General features: G+C 33.7%; 1 protein-coding gene across 1 annotated transcript in view; it reads left to right on the forward strand.

The window, feature by feature from the left end:
- LOC144372100 (uncharacterized) overlaps positions 1 to 16992 on the forward strand; it is a 74756-nt gene that overhangs the window by 3432 nt on the left and 54332 nt on the right. The gene's annotated exons all lie outside the window — the stretch shown is intronic.

Consider the following 16992-nt stretch of genomic DNA (forward strand, 5'->3'; position numbering starts at 1 on the left):
TACATAGTCCAAAATTAAATCAAGGCAGACTTGAAATGTCTTCATTATTGGGCAAGATTAATGAGGTTTTTCTGAGGTTTTTCTTCTGGGATCTTATTGTGGCTAATGATGTAATCTTATTTGTTTTCTAAAATCTTGATGTTTGAGGTTCTTGAATCTCTTTTCTGTGGCAGTAGAGGAAATTGTTTATACAGTGCCTTTTATTATACTGATGAGTTTATTTCTTTAATTTGTGCCCTAATGCCTACTAAAAATATCCCTGAAAAGTGAGGGATTAAATAGAAGTTGTAATTAAAATGAAGGCTTTATCCTTTATTTCTCCTGTCAGCTGCATTTGTTAAAATTTTTATACTACATTTAAATAGATTTTAAGACTTTATTACAGTGTTTGGATTGTGGCTCAGTGGTAGAGTGCCTTCCTGGCATGTGTGAGGCACTGGGTTTGATCTTCAGCAAAAAAATCAATCAATCAATCAAACAAACAATCAATTAATTATGTTCTTCTACAACTATCAAAAAAAAAAAGACTTCATTACATATAACATGGGTTGGATTTTGTGCATTTGAAACAGTTTCTTTCTATATGAGGCATAAAGCTTAATTTAGACTGGCATAGTAAGTGATCATTTTATTGGAAAGTTGGGTAGACAGAGAAGTTCAGTCTTCCTGTGAAGAATTTGAGACTTTGTACTCTTTGAGATAAAACAGCTTTGCAATCAAGGTGGTAGTACTGAGCTGCAGTGGGAGGAGAGATGCCAAGTGCTGGTGTACAGTGTAGATAAGAGCCACTCAGGGTTCCTTCTGTGGACTTTGCAATTGACCAGATCTCCCCAAGGGGCACTGTTAACTCAAAGTCTTATGAGTGGAATTTTAGAAAGAGGAGGGAATAAGAGTAGCTTTGGGGCACAAGGTCCATAAAGATTTCAGAGCTTAGTGAAACTCCCAAAGTTTTGAACATCCCATTTCCCTGAGAAATTTCCTCCCTCCTAACCCTGAAAGTTTTGTCCAGTGTGTGACATAATGCAAATTTGTGTGGAGCTAGGCAGAGCAAGTCTATTACTACAGAGTATAGATGCTGTCTTTAATTGGACATCCAGCATGGGAATATGGCTGAAAAACACTATCCCACACCCCCACACCTTATCTATAGCAGTGCAATTGGAATTTCAAACAAGCTTTTTCTTCTTTGGTTTGTTTAGAGAGGACACCTAGGTGCAGATTGTGTTTGTGTATGTTAAACCCACTGTGTTTTGTTTTAGATATATTTCAGTCTGTTCTAATATAACAATTTTCTTCAGTCTAAACATTCTAGAAGCCATAACTCAAACATTAATTGTTGTCAATGAGAAAGGATATCTTCTCACATCTTTTCTTGGTGGTTGAAACCATCCCACTTCTTTTTTCTTTTACCTTAAAAACAGATTACTGACACCTGGAAATTATAAACACATTGCATCAATCTTTATGGAAAGATTACCAATTATTGCACTGCAAAATAGGCATTTCTTTCTAATAGAGTGTTTCTCTTCATGTTTTTCTGTCTCTCAGTTTGGTACTTTTAAATACCTTGTAGGTGAATGAATGCTTTGTGTCATGCTGTGATTTAATATTTTTAGAGACTTTATTGATAGCTTTTCAAAACCTATGTGGGAGGGGAATGGAGGAGGAAGATTATTCATTCAGTATTAATTCTTCATAGCTCTTTAGATGTTTACAAGGTAGAATGATGGCCAATATTAATTACACCTACTCTGGTATAAGTTCTGAAATGAGTATTTTCTGTGAAGAGTTGTGAACAGTGAGGATTTTTGTGGTGGGCTTGGATTGAGCATTGCACTGTGCTCTTTGTGTGCATTATTACTTCATTTTATTCTCAAAACAACAAGGACTCAGTAAAATTGTGAAATTTGTCCTTGGGCATGTAGCTAGCAGGTTTAAAAAAATAAAAACAAACAAACAAAAAAATATCACTTGAATTCAGATTTCTCTATCTAAGTTCCAGTGCTTTCTTAGGCATACAGAGAAGGGTAATGCATACAGAGAAGCGTATTGGTAGAATCTTAGAAAATTGTATTGGACTTCAGAGGCTGCAACAGGAAGATCAATAGTATAAGGCCAGCTTCAGCAACTTAGTGAGACCATGTATTAAAATAAAAAGGTCTGGGGGTTTAGCCCCTTTATAGTACATCCATGTGTCGTTCAATCCTCAGTTTCACTAAAAAAGAAAAAAAAGTTGTTAGACTGTTTCCATTGTTGTATTTTAGATAATGGAAATGTTGAAAAGACTGACAATTACTTTATTCTCTCACCACCCTTGCCCTAATTCATACTATCCTTTTTATTTTTAATGTTCCTCAGAATCAACTAATGAAGTCTAGGAGCATGCCAGGGTGTCTGGCTCATTGTGTTCAATACAACATAGGCTTGATTAATTTAGCAGAACTCTGAAATGAAAGGTTCATGCTGCCAAGTACAAACAGACCTTCTGTGGGATGTTAATTTGATTATAGAAGAGAATGCTTGTTTTTTGTTTTTTCCTTGCTTTGTGCTAATAAATAAGCTGGCAGATTTTTTTATGAGTATACAGGATTTTGACTTGTTTATATCATGTAATTGATAAGAACTGGATAGTCTTAATAAACATTTTTCTTTTTGTAGTTCTTGGTTAGTTTCATTCTGTAACCTGCCAGCTAATTGTGAATTGCATTCTCTTTTGTTCTCTGCTCTTTTTACTTTGGATTTGGTTTTTAGATTGGTTGCAATAGGAATTTATTGGTAGGAACATAGATTATTTCCCCATTTGAACAGATTGTATGTTTTTATGACAGATTATTCTGTCACAGGCAGAGTGATTCACCAGAGCCTTGTGCAGAGGTGTTACTATTTGACTTTGTGTAGCCATTTTAAAAAATAACAGCTTTATTGATATATAATTCACATTACCATCAAGGTCACCCCTGAAATGTGCAATTCACTAAGTTTTAGTATATTCACATAGTTGTGTGCCTATTTTGTGTCTAATTCTGAAACACTTTTATCACCTTCAAAGAAGACCCATACCATTTAGTCATTACACTCCACTCACTCTTGCTCCATGTAGCTATGAATCTCTTTTCTCTCTTTGTGGATTTACTTGTTCTGGACATGTTATATAAATGTAATCATTCAATATATGGCCCTATGTGTCTGGCTTCTTAGCCTTTTTTTGAGATAGCACATAACAGAACTTTATTTTTTTTTATTGTGAAATAGTGTTCTGTTATGTGGATACACTGCAGTTTGTTTATCCATTTATTAGTTGATGGATATTTGGGTGACTTGCACTTTGTGGTTCTTATGATCATGCTGCTGTGAATATTTTTGTTTTTGAGTTGACTTATGTTTTCTTTTGGGTAGATACTTTTGAGTGAAATTTATTGGCCATAAGTAACTCTGCCAGACTGTTTTATAAAGTGACTCTACCATGTTACATTCCCATCATCAATGTTTGAAGATTCCATTTCTCCATATTCTTGCCAACACTTTAATATGGTTTTTTTTCATAGTAGTCATCCTAATGGGTATGAAGTGGCATCTCATTGTGGTTTTGATTTGGATTTCTCTGATAACTAATGAAATTGAATATTTTCATGTAATTGTTTGCCATTGTTTATCTTTCTTAGGCAAATGACTATTCAGATCCTTTGCCCATTTTAAAATTGAGCTGTTCTTTTCTTGTTCAGTTGTAATAGTTCTTATGTATTCTGGATATACACAAATGTACTCTTATCAGATATGTGAAGTATAATATTTTTCTTATTCTATAGCCTTTTCACATCTTATGAAGCATGTAGATTTTTTATTGGAGTCTAATTTGCCAGTTTTTTTGTCTCCTTATGCAGTTTCTCTGAAATTTTCTATAAGTTAAAAAACCTCGGACCTTATTTCTCAAATCTCCCATTAAATTTTTTTCTACAGAAATAATGGTCATTTCATTAACTACACAATGGGTTAGAGATATTAAAAAAAATTGTGTTTTCAAATATTTTCATGAAATTAATGGAAGAAGCCCAAGATTTCAAACCTGATATCTAGTGCCCTCTTTAAAATCAGAAAATGTCTTTGAGTGTTCTGCTTAGCTCAGAATGCACATATTATTCTGTAAATATTTATAGGTGTCTAATGTATTCTGAGGACTTGACTGGGCTTGAAGATCTAGGAATGCTGGAGACATGGTCCTGTCCTTTAAAAACAAGAAGTCATGTGTCAGGCTACAGATTTCTACAGAGGGTAGTGGCACCAGTGGAGGATAAGGGGTGAGAAATCCTAACAGTGAGTCATTGCTGGTGCTCTGTCTGCAGAGATGCATGGATGATCAGAACCTTTTGTTATAATCTTTGATTCTTCCTTTCAGATACTTGCTGCTGTGTGTGTTGTGTATATTGGCACCAGTGATCTGTAACAGCAATATTTATGGATATGTAATAAAATGTAGACATCATTGTGATGACTTTGATACCCAGAAGCAAACCTGAAGAAAGCCACTTTTCTGTGATTTCTTCAGGTTTTCAAGAATGGGAACTTCCTACTTACTAATTAATTCAGTGTGGTGGGTGTGGATTTCTGAGGTCCAGTCCAAAGCCAAGCAGTTCTGGGTAGTCAGAGCTAAAATTTGAGTCAAGGAGAAACAGCTCTTTGGCTGGAGAGAAGATTGTGTATAGAGAGTGGGGTGAGACCTGTTAAAGATTTTAGATCTTTCTTTAATAATGCAGAGCTATTGATGAGTTTGGGTGTGTGTGGGGAATATGGTTTTTCTTGTTATTGTATCACAGATGGTGGTTGTGAGGACTAGAAGTGGGGCTGTTGGACTAGTCCAGATAAGCGCCAATGAAGACCTGAGCTAGTGTACTGATGGTTGAGGTGAATACACAGACTGGAAATTTTTTGAAAGTGCAAATCTGGATGCTTGGCTGCATCAACCATCATAAGTTAAAAGGAGGATTATTAAGAAGAAAGATTTCTGAAGAAGGTTTCAAAGGAATGAAATGCCACAGAAGCCAGCAAGATTTTAGGCCCTTGGGGTTAAAAGTGACAAAGCAGGGGTCATCCTCAGGCTCTCTAAAAAGAGGGAGGAAAGAGGGTCTCCTCCCAGCCATACTTTTTAAAATCCCAAGAGCACTTTTTTTTAAATGTATATATATTTTTTAGTTGTTGATGAACTTTATTTTGTTTATTTTTATGTGGTTCTGAGAATCAAACCTGGTGGCTTACATATGCTAGACATGTTCTCTATCACTGAGCCACAACCCCAGCCCCCAAGATTACTTGTAGGTTTGGTTTTATTGCCTCCTGCTAAGGCAGAAGCTTTGCTGGGAACTCTCTGCTATCATCACTAGCATTCCCAGAATTTGGGAAGCATTGTGGAGCAGAGCCATCTGTTTTTTTTTTTTTTTTTTTTAATTCAATCTGGCTTGGGCAGTTATTAAGATTTGAAGCAAAGGTTGAAAATGCCTCAAAAGTTTGTGGCCTGAGTAGCCTATCATGATAGCATTTCTGTGCAAGATCAAGGTTCACAAGTGAGTAGACTAGAATGCATGAAGTAAACCGAGTTCACTTTTAGACCAGCTTACTTTGGGATGTGACTGCCCAGATGTTATGTTCCTGTGACTATTCACTTGACTCTATTCACTAATAGAAGCCTCTCTAGGGACTGGTTCTTTTCTTTGCTATGACTTTCAGAGCCTAGCATTACTGTACTTGGCACATCTGTGAATGAATGCATATAGGTAGCCATGCATAGCAGGCATAGGATGGATCATTTGATCAAGAAATATAGATTTAGGAGCCCCATGTAGAGCTAAGTGATTGATAAGTCTTGAGATTTATTCTTATTGGCTAAAAGACTTTTATGAAAGTTCAGTTGTGGTGTGGACCTGTAATTTTCATGTCTAAGTAACAAAATTGTGCCTTTTTGCCCTGCCTAGAATTTAATGCCTGTAATTTTCTGTTGATAATCCTGTCAGTGATTTTGTGTGTGTGTGAGGGGCAGATTAGAATCAGACTTGTGATGAATAGGTAAATGAAAGTGATAAGGCAGAGAATCTCTATTTTTTTTTTTTTTTAAGAATAACTGAGTTATAGGATGGAATCTTGGAAGTGATTTCAGATCACTCCTGTAAACTCTCACAAAAGATGTTTATAAAACACTTGGAACAATATATATTGTACTAAGAAAATGTGCTGTGATCTACTCTAGAGATACAAATCAGAGAACTTAATAAATCAGGTCTTATTTGTGAATGGAAAGGACTGAAAGTTCACCTTAAAAGTAAGAATTCAGTTGATGTCAAGATTGTGTATTCTGAGTAGCAGAAGTTAATGTAGTTCCATTTCTTATTCAAAAATAAAATGATTACAAATTTAATATTTTGGCATCTTGAAATCTGACTCCTGATTCCTATATCTTAATAGTTTTTGTAATACCAGCCTAGAATGGAATTTAACTTTAATATTTTTACTCTTTAATTTTGAGATGACTGTGTTTCTAATTCTGTCTTCACTCCATATTCAGTAAAGCCAAATTATTTTTAGCTTAGGTATGCCATAATTTTTATTATTAAATTTTATAAAAACATAATTTTTTTTATATAAATTAGTAATATTTCTCTCCACTTGGGAGAAGCTGCTTGATTCTTTTAAAAAATTAAGGCAAAAATATAATTATATTAACTTAGAGGCTAAATATTTTTGTCCTACCACCCTATCATATAACACAATATCATCGTCAGTTGCATATTTGTTTGTCCCTTGGTGTATTTGGGAAATTGGCTTCAGAACCCTCCTTAGACACCAAAATCTGAAGATACTAAACTCTCTTATATAAAATGATGTAATATTTGCATGTAAATTATACCCATTTTTCCATGTACTCTCTATCATCTCTAGATTATTTACAATATCTAATATAGTATAAATATGGTGTAAATAATTGTGATGTTGTATTACTTAGGGAATAATGACCCTCCAAAAAGTCTCTACATGTTCAGAACAAAAGCATGTTTTTTCCCAAATATTTTTGATCTACAGTTGGTCAAACCCATGCATGTAGAACCCTGGAATATTGAAGACCATTTTTTAAAATATTTATTTATTTTTTTAGTTGTAATTGGACACAATACCTTTATTTATTTTTATGAGGTGCTGAGGATTGAACCCAGGGCCTCTCATGTGCTAGGCGAGTGCTCTATTACTGATCCACAACCCCAGCCCACCAATGTGTTTTTAACAATTATGTTTATTGTCTCAAATCTTCCTATTCCCTGCAGTATATGTGAGCCTTTTAAAAAAAATTACTTAATTTTTTTTGACAAAAAACATTCAGTTGCCGAGTGTCTTTTAGCAAGTTGTAATAGACATTTCTAAGAATTCAAATTAAGTTATAGCATCTCAGCTTTTTAAATTACTGTAAGATACAGTGGTTTTCTTCAAATTAAAATGCTACAGGAGGGCAGTAATTGACAGTGGAGGTGTCAAGAGGAACCATAATTTGGCTCTTAGCTTCAATGGAACTCAAGCTGTATTGTTATTTCACAACATTAATTACAATCAGTATCAGAGATGAGATTTAATGTTTCATAATTTTAATTATAAGTGGTTAAATGTCTTTGCTTTTTTTTCACCAATTTACCAATTTTCATTTGTAAAACTCCAAAAAAAATCAATAAATAGAAGATGCAATAACTCAATACTATGGTTGTCTTCTTCATCTTTTGTTTAGCATATTGCTTCTCAGTGAAGATAAGAATACTTGGATATTGTGCTTGCAGAACTCATTGTCTAGATTCCATGATTACTGAACACTCAGGATTAGTATTGTTTAATGTAGATATGAATTTGCGTATGATGTGTTTGAAAGACGTGTAGAGAAATCATGTCAGTCAAAATTCATTAAAAGCTCATTGTTTAGCAAAATTATACCTTTGAGAACACAAAACATGACAGTTTTGAAGAATCTGAATAAATTTAGAAGAAGAGTAAATTTTTAAGGGAATCTGAAGCACATACCATCCACAGTTACCACTAACAAATGATTTTTATAGATTTTTGGGTACCTGGCATGAGTTCCTGGGTTCTTTTTTCAAATTACTCATTAGTTGTAATCAGTTATACATGACAGAAGAAAATGCTTCAATTCATTGTACACAAATGGAGGAGATGTTGGGTTCTTTTAGATAAACAACCTTAAACGGTATTATCATTGCAAGGGAAAAAGATAGTGTAAGGTTTTCAAATGGCTGCCCTTGCTATGCTGTAAAAGGTCTTGTATATTATGGCAGAGCTATGGATGGTTTTTTTTGTGGTGAATAATTAAGCTTGCATCTTCTATAAAATATAGTAATTTCCATTATTGGTCCAGTTAGCTGAGTTCAGTAATGAAGAATATGCTGTTACAGAATATTATTTTTGATACCAACTGTTAGAGAATTTACTTAAAACTTTCTATTTGTTATTGATATTTAAAAAAATAATAATTTGGGGTCTGTCTTTTCATATCCTTTTATATTTCTAAGCCAGAATGACTACTTAGAGCTGGCAGACTCCATACTTGCTGTGTGTGGAAGTAATTTTTAATCTTTGTTCTGAGTTCACTTAAGATATGAGAGATACTTGTCATTTTGGAATTCTAAGCTGTTAGTATACAGTTCTTCAGTCATGTTATTGAAATTTATTATTTTAACCTTTAATTAGAAGAGTCATTGTTCTTCGCTGTCTGTGGTCTTCTTCCATTGCTATTCTTTCGTTATGTGATTTAAGTGTTGCTAAACCTTACAAATTATTCCGTGGAATAAATTTTAATTTGGTACTGTCCATTCTTCAAAAAATCCAGCCCTTTTAACCATAACATACAGAGAGCACATGTGCAGTAAACATTTATTTGAATTAATGAATTTCTTTAGGGCTGCTTTCAAACACAGTGTTTTCAGTATTCAGTGACTGAGCCTACAGTACTGATAGTTTAGCTAAACATTCAGAGTTCATTTGAAGCCAGTAAACAGACAACTGTGCAATCCAGGGAGATCAATTTGTTAACTTTTCTATCCAATAGTAATTTAGGTTTATTTAGAGAGAGAGAGAGAGAGAGAGAGAGAGAGGGAGAGAGAGAGAGAGACAGAGAGAGGGAGGGAGGGAGGGAGGGAGGAGAGAGAGAGAATTTTTAAATTTTTGTTTTTTAGGTTTTGGTGAGTACAACATCTTTATTTCATTTTTATGTGGTCCTGAGGATCAAAGCCAGCACCGCACCCATGCTAGGTGAGCACATTACCACTTGAGCCACATCCATAATCCAGTAATTTACTTTTACAGTCGTGTTTATATAGAGTAAATTTCAAAGGAAAAGGTGTATTTGAAGCAGTTATATGAGTAAGTTTGCTACAGTGAAAATTTTCGGTATGCTAACAGAAAAGGGACAATGTAAAATTGATATTATATAATTCAGGTAGCTCTTTTTAAAGACAGTTTTATTGAGGTATAATTGACATCCAATAACCTTCACGTTTAAAGTGTATGATTTAATCATTTTTGACACATATTCACACCCAAGAAACCATCATAACAATGAGGAGAATGAAAAGATCTATCACCACCCCAAATTTTTATGTTTTTCTCTCCTCATGGTCCTCTGTCCCTTTCTCCAGGCAACCACCAACCTACTGATCTGCTGTCATTATAGGTTAGTTTACTTATTCTAGTGTTTTATGTAAATGAATTTATATCACATGTACTCTTTTTTTTTTTTTGGCTCTTTCACTCAGTGTAATTATTTTGAGATTTGTCTCTGTTTCTGATTATACCAGTTGTTTATTCTTTTGAGTGCTCAAAGTATTCCATTGTATGCATGTATCTGTTCAACATTGACAGCCATTTGGGTGTTTTCAGCTTTTGGCTCTTAGAACTAAATATATCTGAACAACTATATTACAGATCTTTGTGTGGATTTATGCTCGCTTTTCTCTTTGGAAAATACCCAGAAGTGATATAAGTAGAACATGTGGTAGGGTATTTTTAATTTTTAAAACTGAAAAACTGTTTTCCAAGTTGTCGTTTCCTTTTACATTCCTACCAGCAGTGAATGAAGAATCAGTTGCCCCAAGTCTTTATCTTAAATACTTACTGTGGTAGTCTTTTTAAATTTTATTCCTCTAATAGATACATAGTATTACCTCATTGTGATTTTTAAAATATTTTTTTAGGTGCAGATGTACACAATACCTTAATTTTTTAAATTTATTTTTATGCAGTCCTGAAGATTGAACCGATTGCCTCATATGTACAAGGCAAGTGCTGTGCCACTGAGTCACAACCCCAGCCTCTCATTGTGATATTAATTTGTATTTTCCTATTGGCTGATGATGATGTTGAGCATATTTTTATGTGCTTATTTGCCATTTTTTGGTACAGTATCAAATCTTGTATGCTATTATTTATTGGGGTATTTGTTTTTCTTATTTATTAAGTTTTAAAAGTTCTTTTTATATTCTGGATACAAATTCTTTATCAGATTTATGATATTTTGTCCCAGGCTGACATGTTTTACATTCCCCTAGCAGTGTCTTTCAAAGAACAGATGTTCTTAATTTTGATGAAATTCAATTTACTAGTTGTTCTTTAATGCACTTTTTGTATCATATCTAAGAACTCTTTGCCTAACCCCAAGTCACAGAAGTTAGCTCCTGTTTCCTTGAGGAGGTTTATTGATTTAGGTTTTACACTTAGGAATATGACCCATTTTGAGTTAATTTCTGTATGTGGTACAAAACAGGGGTAAAAATTCATGAGTTATTGTATATGGGTTTTTAGTTTTCCAGCAACATTTATTAAAAATGAACAGTGTCTCTTTGCTGAATTGCCTTTGTACCATTGCCAAAATAAGTTTTCTGTGTACATGAATCTATTTTGGCCTCTATTTTGTACCATGATCTACTTGTTTATCTTTATATCAGTACCACATTGTCTGAATTACTTTACCTTTGTAATAGTGTTTGTCTTATGATTTTTTTTTGCAAAGTTCTTTGGACTGTTCTGGGTCCTTTGCATATGCATTGGAAGTTTATAATCAGCTTACCTGTTTATACAAAACAGCCTGCTGAGATTCTGAGATACTGAGTCTATGAATCAACTTGGAGAGAATTGACTTCTTAACATCATTGAGTCTTCCAACAAATGAACATGTTATTTCTTCCCATTTGTTTAGATTTTCTTTAATTTCTCTCAGCAATCTTTTAAAAGTAGAAGTCTTGCATATCTCTTTCAAATTTGTCTTAAATATTTGACATTTTTGGTATTATTATAGTATGTTTAAAAAATTCAATATAAAATTTTTCATTACCAACAGAACAATTCAGTTCCATATCTAGCTCTGGTATCATGCAGCTTTGCCAAACTCACCTTCTAGCAGTAGTTTTTTTGGGGGGTATATTTCATTAGATTTTCCTATATAGATAATCTCATCATTTAAAAATATAGCTTGAATTCTTCCTTTCTCACTTGACTGTCAGTTTTTTTTTTTTTTTTGCCTTATTAAAGTAAGCAAAATCTCTGGTATATTGTTGGATAGAAATGATGGGAGTGGTCATCCTTATCTTGTTCCTTATGTTAAAAGAAAAACATTCAATCTTTTTTAAATTATGTGTGCTGTTAAATATAGGTTAATTTTGTGGATTTTTTTTTATCAGAAAGAGACTGTTGTATTCCTAAGGTTTTTATTGTTGTTGTTTTTGAACTAAGAATGGGTATTGGATTGTTATTATTTGTTTGCTAATATAATGATGTGTAATATGTTTTGAATGGCAAACCAGCTTTGAAATATTAGCATGAATCTCATTTAGTCATGAGGTATTATTCATTTTATATATTATTGTATTTAATTCATTTAAATTTTGCTTGGGAACTGGATGTGGTGGAATACACTTATAACCCCAGCTACTCTGAGGCAGGAGGTTCACAAGTTCAAGGCTATGATGGGTAACTAAGTGAGACCCTGTATCAAAATAAAAAGGACTGAGGATGTGGCATTAGCCTAGCCACATTAGAGCATTATCTTAGCATGTGTGAAGCCCTGGGTTGTATCCCTTTTTACAACCCCCCACTCTCCCCACAATTTTTGTATAGAATTTTGCACCTGTGTTCATGAGAGGTATCACAACCTCTTGTAATGTCATTTTCTGGCTTTGATAGCAGGTTAATGCTGGCCTCAGAATAAGTTAGGAAGCATTTCCTCCTTTTCAGTTTTCTTATAGAACATGTATAATTCTTTTTTTCCCTACATGTTTGTTGGAATTTTCCAGTGAAGCTATCTGGATCTGAAAAAAATTTTAACGGAAGATTTTCAAGCTCCAGTTTTTTTTTTGTACTTTTTTTTTATTGGTTGTTCAAAACATTACAAAGCTCATGACATATCATCTTCCATACATTTGATTCAAGTGGGTTATGAACTCCCATTTTTTACCCAAAATACAAGTTACAGAATTACATCAGTTACACATCCACATTTTTACATAATACCATATTAATGACTGTTGTATTCTGCTAACTTTCCTATCCCCTACTATTCGCCCTCCCCTTTCCTCTCATTTTCCCTCTCTACCCCATCTGCTGTTGTTTAATTCTCTCCTTTTTTTTTTTAAATACAAATTCTCTTAAATATAAACCTGTGACTACTCAATTCAGGTTTTCATTGTAGGCGAGTTTGGTGGTATCTTTCTAGAAATTTGTTGTTTTTATTTAGGTTGATAGATTTATTGGCATATGTCCTTTCCATATCTCTACAAACTATGGTGATATCATTTTTTCTTTCCTGATATTAGTAATATGTATATTCTCTTTTTTTTCCTCATTAGCCCAACTGGAGGTTTCCACTTTTTTTTCTGTCTTCTCAAAGAACCAGTGTTTTATTTATTTATTTATTTATTTTTTATTTATTTTGTGTATGTGTGTGTGTGTGTGCTTGGGGTCAAGCCAGGGCCTTACACATGGTAAGTACACACCGTACTACTGAGTTATACCCCAGCCCAAGAACCAGCATTTAATTAGTTTATTTTTCTCTATTTTCTCTACTTTTTTCTGTTGTTTATTTATTGATCTTTCTGCTCTTTCTTCATTACTTCTTTTTCTCATTTACTCTCTGCATGTGATTTAATTATTTCTTTTACCATATTTAAAAATTTTTATACATAAAATATGCTTCTTTGAAGATTGTCATTTAAATTATTTTCTCCCTGAGACATAAAGATATTGAGGCACAGAGAAGTGTGCTGTAGCTCATTGGTAGAGTGTTTCCCTCACATATGAAGCATGAGGTTTGATCCTTAGCACCACATAAAAAGAAATAAATAAAGATTAAAAAAAAAGAGGAACTAGCAGAAACTAATGTTTGGGGTACCTTACTTTGTTGAAATCTGTGAAATAATTTCTGAGAGCAAATCCTAAGTGTTATTTTTTTTGTTACTTTCTTTTGATTTTTGCAGTGGTAGGGATTGAACTCAGGGATGCTCTGCCACTGAACTACATCCCCAGTCCTTTTTATTTTGGGGCAGGGTCTCAATTGCTGAAGTTTGCCTTGAACTTATCATTCTACTGTCTCTGTCTCCTGTGTAGCTGGGATTATAGGCACCTGTGTGCCCAGTTTTCTGGTGTTAGTTTTTTTTAGATGGACACAATACCTTTAATTTATTTACTTATTTTTATGTGGTGCTGAGAATCTACAGGAGAAGAACATGACCCTCTGAGGACTGGAATGTAAATAAATTTTTTTATTTCAAAGGGGTTTCCTGGAATTAGTGCTTAAGAATTCAATTAGAAATGGTGAACATGAACCTAATTAACCTAAAGTTGTCATGGCAGAGGATACTTGAGAGTTTTATGTTATCCTACTGTCAGTTCAAAGTCAAGAAGTGTATCTGGTCAAGATTCTTTTTGATCTTTTTTTAGATCTTCAAAAAAACTGAAGTTCAAGAGAGCCATGCTATTATCTTTTTAGAGAGAACACACTTTCTTCTGTCCCAGTTTCACCCTGTTCCCCCTTCACATCACTTCTAATAAACTCATTGCCTGCCACTCTGATAAGTTTGGAAACTTATATCTCGATTGAAAAAAAAAAAAAAGTCTGCATTTGAAGGGGGTGGTCTTCATTCTATCTCAGTTTTTCTGAGTGTCCCAGCCCTGTATCACTAAAAGATCCTTGCCAGCTGAAGGGCTATCAGAGACTCCCTGGAGTGCCTTCACTTCATAGTTTATACTGCTCTCTAGAGGGAAAAGACACAGGGGATGATATTCACTAGGCCCTCCAAAAGAATTTAGACATGGTGGCTGTTAAAACCTTTTGTTAAGCAGTTATGAAACCCACAAATAGGACAATATAGGATGTTAGAATGAGGACACATGAAACCAGAAATTCTTAAAGAAGGAATTTCAAATCAGATATTGTGATAAGGTGTCTTTACCTGGGAAGACAAAGAACAGAGACAAATTGTTCTTATTTTTAAAACTGTCAAGTTACACTTGTCTGCTTTTCTCTCATGTGAAATCCTCACAAAGAAAAACCAAAATCTTTAATCTGACATCCAGTTCTTGGAGAATACTGCATTTATTTGAAATGTACAATAGAAATAAAAAAAAAAAACCAGTTGATAAAACAAAGAGGGAATGCTGGAATTAAATATGTGAACAGAGCTGAGTGCAATGGTGCACTCATGTAATCCCAGTATCTTTGAAGGCTGAAGCAGGAGGATAATGAGTTCAGTTTTAGCTTCAGCAAAGATGAGGTGTTAAGCAACTCAGTGAGAATCTTTCTCGAAATAAAATACAAAATAGGGATTGAGATTTGGCTCAGGGGTCCAGTGAGTGAATACATTTTAGAATGACTTGTTATCCAATGACAGATAAATAATCCACTCACTATTGACTGGATGCCACAATTCAATCACAAGATACCAGCTAGTTTCTATGTGGAAAATACCTGGTATCTTATAGACAGTGTGGTGAAGATGTTCCTGCACCTCCTGTCTGACAGGGTCACAGTGTGGGGGATTCTTTGGCAGGGCTGCACCACAATGGGTAATGTTTAGTGTTTTGTTTATTATACTCATGAGATAGATAATAGGGCGTACAAGGGTCAATAAAAAAAGTACATGTTGCCTGAGATTGCAGGAAAATTCCCCGAATGAGATTAAGGATACAAATAAGATATGTCCTGAGATGTATTTTAGTATCTCTGACAATACAAACAATAGTGTTTTTCTTAAGATATTCACAGGGAAAAGATTGCAAATCAAGGTTCCTGAGAAAAGCTTAACAATTTACACTAAGCTCCTCATTCTAAAGCCACAACCTGTCCAACATACATTCCTTTTACTAACAGAGCCTTCTTTGCCCTACACAGGAATTAATGATGAAAATAGGAATCACATAGTTAATAGTAATAGCAAATGAGTTGAAGTGCAGAGCCTGCTGTTTAATTAAAAATTATAAGGAGATAAGAATTCATAATTTGATGAAGGACCAAAGAAACTCTTTCAAAAAGCAGTTAAATAGGTCATGTGAAAAAAGAAAATTAGTTTGGAAAAACAGAATAATGTAAAATTTTATATAGATATATTTTAAAGTCAGTTCAGAGTAGTAGGCTTTTAAGTAATAGGCTTTCACTCTTTTAAGTGTGTATTATTAAGATTTTAGTTTAGAAGCAAAAAAGCTTACCAATAACCATAGGTATGCTTTAAATTTAAAAGTTAATAATAGGTCATGATACAGGTAGTCAAGTTGCATAGTCTAGTACTTAGTGATTGAAGTGAAAATGTAAAAGCTTAATTGTGATTGGCAAAAGTTACAGGGATATATTTTAAACAATTTGTTAAATATCTTATGAAGTTAATATATGTCATAAAAGATTGCAACTCTTGAAAATTATGTAAATGAAAGAAGTTTTGGGCTTTGATGCTATTTTAACTAAATGAGTAAATACCTGTAAAAAAGGTATAAATATAAAGTCCCCACTATGGGCATCAGATCCTTCTGAAGGCTGCTTGTAACTTGCAACCCGTCATCCTGTCTCCTCTTCTTTAGCTGAGGCCACATATCCTTCAGTACCCAATGCCATTCATACTTCAGGACCCCTGGATTCCTTCTAGGGCTGGACACTGGCAATAATAATTAAAATTTTTTTTATTTAAATTTGAAGTTGACTCTGTTGATGGGCTGTATTGAATTATAGAAAAAAATCTATATAGACATAATGCCTGTGATTTGTGCTAATATTCTCATAGTACCCCATATCAAAGAAAAAACAGACATCATAATTCTATTATTATGCTCAAGGCACAATTGCAAATAATTTATTTTTTAATTTCTTATACTCTAGGTTCAGAAATACTGAGAGATCTAGAGACCTGGCACTGTTCACTTCTTGTTTATTTTATTAAACTAGAAACTTTAAAATTTTATTTTTGCTCCATTTTTTGTAGAGGAGTAGGACAATGCTGCCTCAGGGAATTACTTATGAGTGGAAGTCTCAAGCTCTTTTCTCATTAGGCCAGAGAACAGAAATATTAAATAAAATTTTAAAGTAGTTGTGATACTTAATTTTTATATAAATGCACTTCTGTCTAGGCTAGATCTAAATATTGGGAGGAAATTCTGCCATGAAATAATTTTATCCTGAGGCATTTAATGCAATTCACAGCAAAAAAAAATAAAAAATAAAAAATAAAAACAAAGAATAAAATCAATAAAAAGATTCCAAAGCTGTGGAGCATGCCTGTAATATTGTAATATCAGTTACTTGAAAAGCCATCAAAAGAGAATTTGAGACCCTTCCCCAGGACTCTATCTGTGTTACTATTAATCCTTCAATCCATTCATCTGTGGTCCTGGGACTTAGTAGTGAATAATACCCATGGATCTGATCTCCAGTATTTTTTTTTCTACTGACAATTGAACTCAGGGGCACATGACCACTGAGAG

The sequence above is a fragment of the Ictidomys tridecemlineatus genome, chromosome Y (genome assembly GCF_052094955.1).
Source record: "Ictidomys tridecemlineatus isolate mIctTri1 chromosome Y, mIctTri1.hap1, whole genome shotgun sequence".
In the NCBI taxonomy this organism is placed as follows: Eukaryota; Metazoa; Chordata; class Mammalia; order Rodentia; family Sciuridae; genus Ictidomys; species Ictidomys tridecemlineatus.